Genomic DNA, 9882 nt, shown 5'->3' with positions numbered 1-9882 from the left:
TGCATACATATATATGTATATGTTTAAGTGCGTGTTTAATAAACTATTATATACTGAAATTAGAATTTAAGAACGAAAATAAAGAGCATAAGAGAGGCCATCCCATTCAAACCAAGATTATTTTATTTATTATTATTAGAATTAGAAATTGAAGAAGATAAATTTTTTTATCTGATGATTATGATTTATTGGTTTTGACAGAAATCGACAAAAGCTAAAAATAAATGAAAGCCATGTTATACTCATGAACAAGTAAGTCCAATTTCTACCTTTAGTGCTCCTTAAAATATGGTTTATATTAAAATTAATAATTAAGCAAAAGAAAATAAATTTAAATTTGAATTAACTGGGTATTAGGATTTATTTAGAACTTATATGATGGTTCATTCTAAGTTAATGAATTATGTACTAGGAAGCATGGATGAATTGAGAGTTTGCATTTTTATATAAAAGATAAGATATTTAAATATTGTTAAAAAAGTTAGATAAAAGTATGTTTTTATTTTTGAGAACAAATATAATGTTTTATTTATGTTCTAATTCAAATATTTTTATATTAAATATTTAATTAATTTATTTGTTTCTCTTTAGTCTTTTTTTTAAATTTTGTTTAGATTGATTATAATTAACTTTTCATTTTTTTTGTTTTATTCATTTATTTAATGTTTCTTTTCTCTATTAATTCGTTAGATATTTTGCTTAACAGGACAGGTACAGCAGTGTTCTTCAAAGGGAAATCGGACTATGTTAAGGAACCTATTCCTGAAACTTCATTAGAAGGTCTGTGGCAAAGGTTTTACGAGGAGGAACCTGGGCGGTGGAGCTTATCTTTAGTCCTTACGAAGGCATAATGGATGAGATTCCGGAGTCTGAGACTCCTTACCCTCATAGGGCAGGGAATTTGTTCAACATCCATTATATAGTGATATGGGAAGAAGAAGATGCTTCTGCATCTCAGAAGCATATAAGTTATATGAGAAGGCTTTACAGGTACATGGAACCCTACGTTTCAAAATCTCCCAGATCAGCTTACATGAACTACAGGGATCTTGACCTTGGAAGCAATAACAAAGGCAGATACACGAGCTATAGACAAGCAAGCAAATGGGGTCTTAAATATTTCAACAACAACTTCAACCGATTGATTCATGTGAAGAGAATGGTTGATCCGCAAAATTTCTTTAGACATGAACAGAGTATCCCTTCTCTTTTACTAGGCTGAGGAAGAAGAGGTGATGATTTATTCTCAATAATTAAATAGGATTTTATAGACTAGCTAAGCATAAATAAAAGGCATGTTGAAGATCAAGGATATTGACCATGTGCAATCTCCTAAATAATTATATATATCTATTTTACAACAAAGAAAATATCCTGTGTCTTGCGGACTTGGCCTGCATATTCAAAAAACACAAGTAGCTACTACTCTTCCACCCCTAATCTCCATTTTTTCTTCTCAATATTTGAATCTGCTACTTCCATTATCAAATTTCTAAGTTCTATTCATTGGAGCGTCCGTTTGGGAACATCCATTATATGTATCTTTAATAAAAATTTGTTGTATACCTTTTTTTTTTGTGTTATTTAAATAATTTGTGGTATAGTTTTTGGCTTTCTCAAATAAATTACATGACTATTTTTTGTGCGTGGAATATGACTCGAGATCAACGACATATACCGGCTCGAACATACAAGTTGAAATATATCCCAGCCCATCTTTATTATTTTTGGACCATAACATTGTAATAGGCCTAAGTTTAGCTGGCCCAAATAAACATATAGCGGTTTTAGATTTAACTTGACTGGATGTTTGATTTGCCAATTATGATCTAATTTTTATTTTTTGTAATTTGATTTTACAATAAATGAATGCGTAAAGTGCGTCTCAAACTTTCAATCAAATTCTTGGAATTTTTTTTTTGGTAGGAAAAAATCTTTGATAGATAAGTTTCCAATTTCTTAAGTTAAGAGCAAGATATATTATATCTGATAATCTAAAATAAATGATTATAAATTTTACATTCGAGATGATTTTAATAAATTATTACTAATAAGACTTAAACTTAAAATAATTTCGTAAAAAAAAATGATCTTAACCGATTAAACCAACTACTTACAAATAAATTCTTGAAAATTTTAAAATAAGCTTATCATTTCTTTTAATTTAATGATAGTTGTTTTGTTCTATTATAGGAAATATTTTAAAAACAACCTATCTGTGAGCTTTCTATCGTCACTTAAACAAGTTGGCAGATTCATTACCCTATATCTCAACAGAACTATCAACAGAATGTCAGTGGATGGGATCCTTAATCAGGGATCTTTTGATTCGGTTGGAGTTTCCATACAAAAAAACTATTGTTAAAGTAAAGCAGTTTTAAAAATGCAGTAAACAAAAATTAAAATAGGGTTTGGTAAATTTAATAAATAAATATTATAGAATACTGAAAAAATATTTAATAATATTTTTATATATTTTTAATATATAAAAAAAAAATATAGTCAATTTTATTAAATTATTCATTTGCAGAAAATCTGTGACCTGGAAATTTTTTAAAAAATTTATTCATTTCTAATTTTTATAAATTTTATTTTTGGATAATTATCATTTATTTTTCAAAATTTTGTTAAAATTTTATTTTTATTTTAATTTATTTCTAATTATTTTTATTAATAAAATTAATAATTTTATCTAATCCTAAAAATTCTTACCCTAAGTAAAATATGATAAAAAATAACATAAAATAAACTAATTAAAATACAATAAATTAAAAAAGGCAAACCTACAACATAGATTAAATCGGGTTAACATTTGAAAACTAAGAATCATCATTGGAATATAGAGATATCATCAAAATCTTCGTCAGGATTTTCAGCAAATATCACCACAATCTAAAAATCTTATTGGAGCTTGGAAATCTTGTGAAAAATTACCGGAAATTGAAAATAACCTAACACTTAAACTTGAATCGTCTAAAACTTTCTTTCTCTCAAATTCTCCTTTATGATTATTGTCTTAATTATGCAGACTTGTAGGGCATTTATAAGAGTATAGTCCCAACTTGATAAAAACTCTTACTCAATCAAAGATTATTCTAAAAAGTTATCTTTAAAATAATCTATGAATTTCATAAACATCCTACTCCATTTGTTTCAAAATCAACTCCTTAAATTTTATCAACGCATTGTATATCTGATAAAGAAATTGGTTTTAGTACAAAACCCTCGAATGAATAAATTCATATCCTTTAAAAATTCAATTTCACCCAAATTTTTTTCAACTCTTTTCCATTTTTGTTTTATTTTATTTTTAAAAAATAAAAATAAAACAAAGTTAAAAATAATTAAGAAAAAAATAAAGATATATAAGAAAAAAATCACTAAATAAAAATTTAATGAAGATAAATAACTTATAAATAAAATAATAAATAAAAAAAATTAAAATTTTAAATTTAGACCCAAATTGGATTCAAATAATATAAAAATCAATATATCCCTTAAAATAATTCTAAAATTTTAAACTCCAAACAGGTACGTATATATACCACAAATATAGGGAAAGAGAAATAGACGCGCACGCACCAGCACCTCTCAGCATGTGAGAATAGGCTAATTTTTTATGTTTTGTTAACACGAGGAAGATCACATATTCGATCTGTTCTCCGTAAAAATATAAATGAACTTTTTGTTGAAACATTTGTTTATATTTTAATTTTTTATTCAGAGAAGTGTAATATAAATGAGTTTTTTAGTGAAATCTTGAGTTATATTCCAAAATTTTATTCAGAGATATGTAATATATAAATTTAAAATATGGATTGTTCACTTTTTAACTTTCTTTAATCTCAGTCATGTTTAAATTCAAGCCTTACCTAATTTTAACTTTGTATTACCATTTTTAAATTTCATTGTTACTTTGTATTATCATTTTAAATTTCATTATTTACTTTTAATTTTATATCATTTTATGTTTCACTTTACAAGAAGTCAAATAAATTTCCTGCACTTTTTTTTTATTAATCATTGGTTTTTAATGTCATACTTTTGAACTTTATAATTAAGAAGAAGAATGGCTTAAAACCTGTTTTGCATTGCATTATAAATTTTAGATACTTTGAAACAAAAATCTTAGGTTTTTATGAAACTCCAAGCCCCAAACTTCCCCTGGTTGAGCGACCCTATGTGTCAGTCCAAAATCCAAATCACCTAAGCCCATCAGAAAGACCTTTTTTTTTTTTTTTTTTGCTCCTGTGCTCTCTCCATACACCGATTCATTTCCCAAAAAAAAAACCCAAGTGTTTTAAGTCGCAGTTGCCACGCCTCTATCGCCTAAAGCCTTCGCTATTCAGCTCAAAGCTACCTTTTCTATCTTTGGTTCATCCTCCCCACTTATACATACAGCTCAAAATTTTTGAGGAATAACCAAGTTAAAGAAACTCTAAAAGCTCTTCTTTGAGGAGAGTTACTATCTGATAACCTACTTCATAATCAACCCTTCCTTCCCAATCAGTGGTAGTAGCTATAAGTTTATTCTGCAACATATAATGCTTTGTTTTGCCCTATTTCTCGGCATGCAAACTAAGTCTTCTATCCTAAGCCAAAATTGTGCAAGTGAAATGCAGGAAAAATTCAAATATCTGTGTAACGTGGTATTGATGTTACAGAAAATACTTAAGCAATTAATGGTAGAATCTATGAAGGCCGTTATCTTACAGGGGTTTGTTGATGGGTATGAAGGACAATTCGAATTCTTCATGGAATGAATGGATATTGAAATGCAATCTAAGGAGAGTATTTCTGAATTCTGATATTGACGAGACCGAAGATGAGTGACCTTTTCCAAAGATGAGAAGGACGATGCGCAAAAACCTTAGAGGAAAACTTGACTGTGAAGCGTCTTTAATTGATGGAATAAGAGGTCACGCATGCATCCTTTTAATATGTTTCCATTGTCGAAAATTTGGCTACCGAAAAGAGTTTTGTTCTTTGTTGACTACCAAACCTACGCCACCGTAAGAGACTCCACAAACTAGTGCAGAAGGGAATTGCGAGATTGTGGACAAAAGGATACATGCACATTATTATTTTCATCAGCATTAAAATCATTAATTTGTTTAATTATTAAAATATATATAATTATTTTTTATTTTTAAATAATATAATTTTTAATTTTTAATCATATTAATCAAATAATACTTAATTTTTATGAATTAATTATTATTAATCAAATAACATTATTTTTAAATCACGAATAATAAAATCATTTTAATAATAAAATTATTTAGATAATTATATTATTATGATAATATTTAAAATAATATTAAAATTTATTTTTAAAATAAGGTGTTTTTTATTTTTGTTTTCATTCTTGAATTCTTTTTTTAATTCATGTGAATACAATAAATATAAAGTATAATTTTTAGTATTTTTTCAAATTTATATATTATTTTTATTAATTTTAAACCTTCATGTCTTATTTTATATCATTGTAAATTATATGTATCTAAAATTATAAAACAAAAAATTCTAAATTATACTTGTGGACTTTGGTTGGTTTTTGTTTCTAAGTTCTGGAAGATAAAAGTTGGAAGAAAAAGAGGGCGGCGAGGGAAAGAGACTGAGAGTAATGGAGAGAGACGGAGAGTAACGGTAAGTTTGTACTGAAAGCTACTGATGGCTTTTTTTTTTTAATTCGAGTAATTTACGAGTATTAATATATTATTTATATTTTAATATGATAAGAGTAATAAAAATTTAAATTATTTATTTTTGTTAAAAGAATTATTATCATTATTATATAATTTAATTTTTATATTATAATTGGATTATGAATAATAATTATATTCATAATTAAAAATTGCATTTATATAATTATTTGAATAATTAATTACTATATTATTATATAATCAATTAATAATTTATAAAATTACGAATGTTAAAAATTTTTGAATTTGATGAAAATAATTATATTATTTATTATATTTTTAAATTAGCATTTTAAATATTTTTGTTTATAAAATATTCAGATTTATTATAACAAGTAGTAATTTATAAGACACAACACTTTAAAATTGTAAGATTAGTGACAATAAAATAAGGCTTTTCAACTCCCTTAGATTAGTGGAGATAAAACAAGATTTATCAATCTAAACCATTTTATTTTTGCTTTAACTTCAAGTAGTTCATGTAATTAACTGCTTCAATACCATATTGCATTCATCAATACTAAGATGAGTTTAAGATCCACTTGGGCAATTAACAAACAAACAGCGAGGAATCTAATCAGGATAAGGCATCCCCAGAACGTGGGGCTAATGCATGGGGCAGGGAAATCGGTGCATTGCGACCCACCCGAGAAAAGGAGCAGTAATATATACTAATCAAAATTCTCAACAGAGATAAAGGGTAATGAATTTTTTAAAGATTAATTAAATTATTATTATTATAAAAAATATTCTATGTTAATTAAAATAATTAATAATTAATTCCAGCATATTAAAAGATGCTTTTAAAATACGCGTTAACAAAAAAATCTTAAATTTAAAAGGAAAAAGTTGTGTGTCCCAAACGCACGCACCAACTGCTCCGTCGGTTCCACATTGAGAAAATAATTTAAAAAATGAATAGCTGACATTGATTGCAGCGGTCCACCACAATCCATTTCCTCTAGCTACTTCCCTGCTGAGTGCTGAGAGATGGCCATTATTGCTACATGATCCAAATTAAAATATTTTGAAAAGTAATGAAAGCCACTTTTATTTACTCTAAGCTAGCTTAACTCCATTAATTTCCAATTTTCTCAATTTAAAACATAACAAACAGATTCTTAGAGAGGAAAATCAATAATGAATATTGATGTGGCACTTTTGGATTAGTTGTCGGCTTTTTCTTGATAAATGGGAACACGTGGAGCTTAACCCTAACGTAATAATTTAAAAAGAATATCTAATTAATTGAGTATATATTTTTAAACATTAAAATTTAAAACTGGACATTTGATTTTTAGGTCTTTTTAAAGGTATAGGAAAAGAGCAGCCGAAAGGAAACGAAGAGTTGAACCTGTAAACGGGAAGAGCAGTGAACGGTTAACGACGTACAAACCAATTGTGGTTTTGGACTCGTTTATCTACATTTTTAGCTAACAGTCAGACCGAACATGTTGAAGAAAAGTTTTGGTGGTAGAGCCACAAAATTATTGGATTTAGACGGTAACCAATTAAAGCAGCACATTGATTTTGACAGATCAATGTATCATTAGAGGAGTTTAAATTTTTAGTAGTATTTTTTTTAACGTTTAATGGTATTTATAAACGTCATTAAAAAATTTATGATATTTGTAAAAAAATCTTAGTCAGAGTGTTGACTATAAACACGTCACAAAAATTAGCAAAGTTTTTTTATAAAACATTATTATATTAATGGTATTTGTATATGAAAAATACCATTATATTAGCGATGTTTGAATCTAAAAAGTACCGCTATATTAGTAACGTTTGTATCTAAAAAACGTTATTATTTTAGCAGCATTTGTATCTTTAAGATGTCACTAATTTAGTGACATTTTTATAAAAAAAAAAAAACGTCATTACTTTAGTAGCATTTATATCAAAAAAATATCATTAATTTAATACATTTTTTAGTAAGAGCACTACTACTTTTAGTGGCATTTTATGGTACAAACATCACTAAATTATTTATTTAGCGATATTTTTGAACGTAAACGTTACGAAATTAAGAAATGTATTTTTTTAAATAAAAAATTTTTGTAAATATTTATTATTTTCATAAACGAGGTTAAATTCAACAACTAAAATTAATATAAACTTAATTCACGTTCAAATATACATCTAGTTAACTCAAAGTTTAATAATTAGTATAATAACATTCAAAATTTTTTAATACATTAACAAAATAAAAATAAAAATGTATGAAATTGATGATTGCATAGATTTTAAAAGGGTACCAATTGATGAAGGAATTTTATCACCTTGATCATTAGCATGCTCAAAAACTTACTGAATAATAGCATACAATTTTTAATACTTCACTATAAGCTTTTTTTATATTAAAAAAGATAAATATTTACTAAATATAATACCTGAGTTGGTGGACCATCGAGATAAGTTCTTGAAAATTGTTGTTGCATAAAATTCATAAGATAATCGAATTGATCATGTAACTATTAAAATTTTACATGCTCTTGCTCCATTTTAGCATGTTCTTCCTCAATTTTGGTATGCTCTTGTTCTCTTTCTGCTCTGAAAATGTTGTTGCATAATTTGTAACTCCTCTCTCAATATCGAAATATCTTGCGAAGACTGACTTGTTGATAATGTAAATTGTTGAGAGCTATATCTATAGTAAGTAGATGGTGTTGGACCCAATCCGAGGCTTCAGACTCGTCCATGCCTTTCTTTTCCAGCAACTTCTATGAATATCTGATTTTTCAATTCTGGCATGTTGAAAGAACCATCATATGCTACTTCAATCTCAACAACCATTTTCTCTTTTGCTTTTTTATGTAAATTAGTCATATACAACGATCAAGTTTAATGATTAATTGATAATATGTTAAAAAGAGTAAATATTTACTTTCTGTTAAAATACATGTTACAAATTATCATCATTTTTTGTGTTTCGACATTCATGTAAGATCTATCTTTTTTGTGTATATTAAGCGAAAAAGTTTCACACATCCAATTTTACTCCCCATCTCAATCTCTTATATAAAAACATATGTTATTTGATATGATACATATCAATCGTAACTTATTCATACATATCAAGCTTGTCAATCAAGTTTAAAAATTTTGAATATTTTGAATGTCATGTATTTATATTTTGGTCCCTTAACAACACAATAGTCTTAAATAGATACAAACAATAAAAAGTATTTTGGCCTTTCACACATATCGATCATGGCAACCAAATTCAATTATTTGGACTAGTTTAATATCATGGATTGAAGCCATTCAAACTATTAAAAGCCATCCAAAGGTTTAATTTGTATTTGTGCCTTTTAAAGGCAAAAATAGTCCCAAATAGACATAAACGATAACTTTTCAACCCTATCAACTATAGAAACTAAGTTCAATCAATCGGACAAGTTTAATATCAAGTATTGAAGCTATTTAAACTGTTTAAATAGAACAATAACAACAAATTTGTATTTTTACCTAAATAGATGTAAACAATAACTTTTTCATACATATCATCTGTGTCAACTAAGTTCAAAACTTTCGATAAGTTTAATATCATGTATTGAAACTATCAAAACTATTAAAACAAAACAATAACTGGTAATTTGCATATTTACCTTTTAATGGCACAAAAAGTTCATTCATTAGAATAAGTTTAAAATCATAAACTTACTATTTCTTTTTGCTTTCTTGTAAAACTTTTTGATCCACTTGTGTGGCTATATTTCTATTGCTTTTTGCTATCAATTCCAATCTGTTCTCTTTCCTGTCATACAAAATAATTGCGTATATAGTAAAAATACAAATATTACTAACTTAAAGTATAAAACACTTTCATTATTTCATTATACTATATAAAGTTATAAATTAGTACTTCTCATTTTCTTGAGAATCAAAATCTAACTAATTATTTATATTACCACTTAATTACATTACGAGGTAGATTTTTCATCATTGTCTCTACAGTAGTATTTCAATCGAAATACTTATTCTTCAAATTATGCTTATAATCTTTCCATTTCTTTACCAATGACTTAAGCACAAATGAAGTTGGTATTTCAAGTACAAATCTTAATTGTAATAATACAAAAAGAAAAGTTTTAATCAATAAACTAAATTTAAAATAATTATTTTTTTATATGTAATTAATTATATTAATACCTCAATAAAGTTTAAAGCATCG

At 26.3% G+C, this 9882-nt stretch overlaps 1 pseudogene; it reads left to right on the top strand.

Moving 5' to 3' along the window:
• Positions 1-850: 850 nt before the first annotated feature.
• On the top strand, positions 851-1222 carry LOC111280686 (berberine bridge enzyme-like 23 pseudogene; annotated as a pseudogene).
• The last annotated feature ends 8660 nt before the right edge of the window (positions 1223-9882 follow it).

The sequence above is a fragment of the Durio zibethinus genome, chromosome 28 (genome assembly GCF_047325235.1).
Source record: "Durio zibethinus cultivar Kanyao isolate XHJ-2024 chromosome 28, ASM4732523v1, whole genome shotgun sequence".
Classification (NCBI taxonomy): domain Eukaryota; kingdom Viridiplantae; phylum Streptophyta; class Magnoliopsida; order Malvales; family Malvaceae; genus Durio; species Durio zibethinus.
This window is presented reverse-complemented; position numbering and strand designations above follow the sequence as displayed.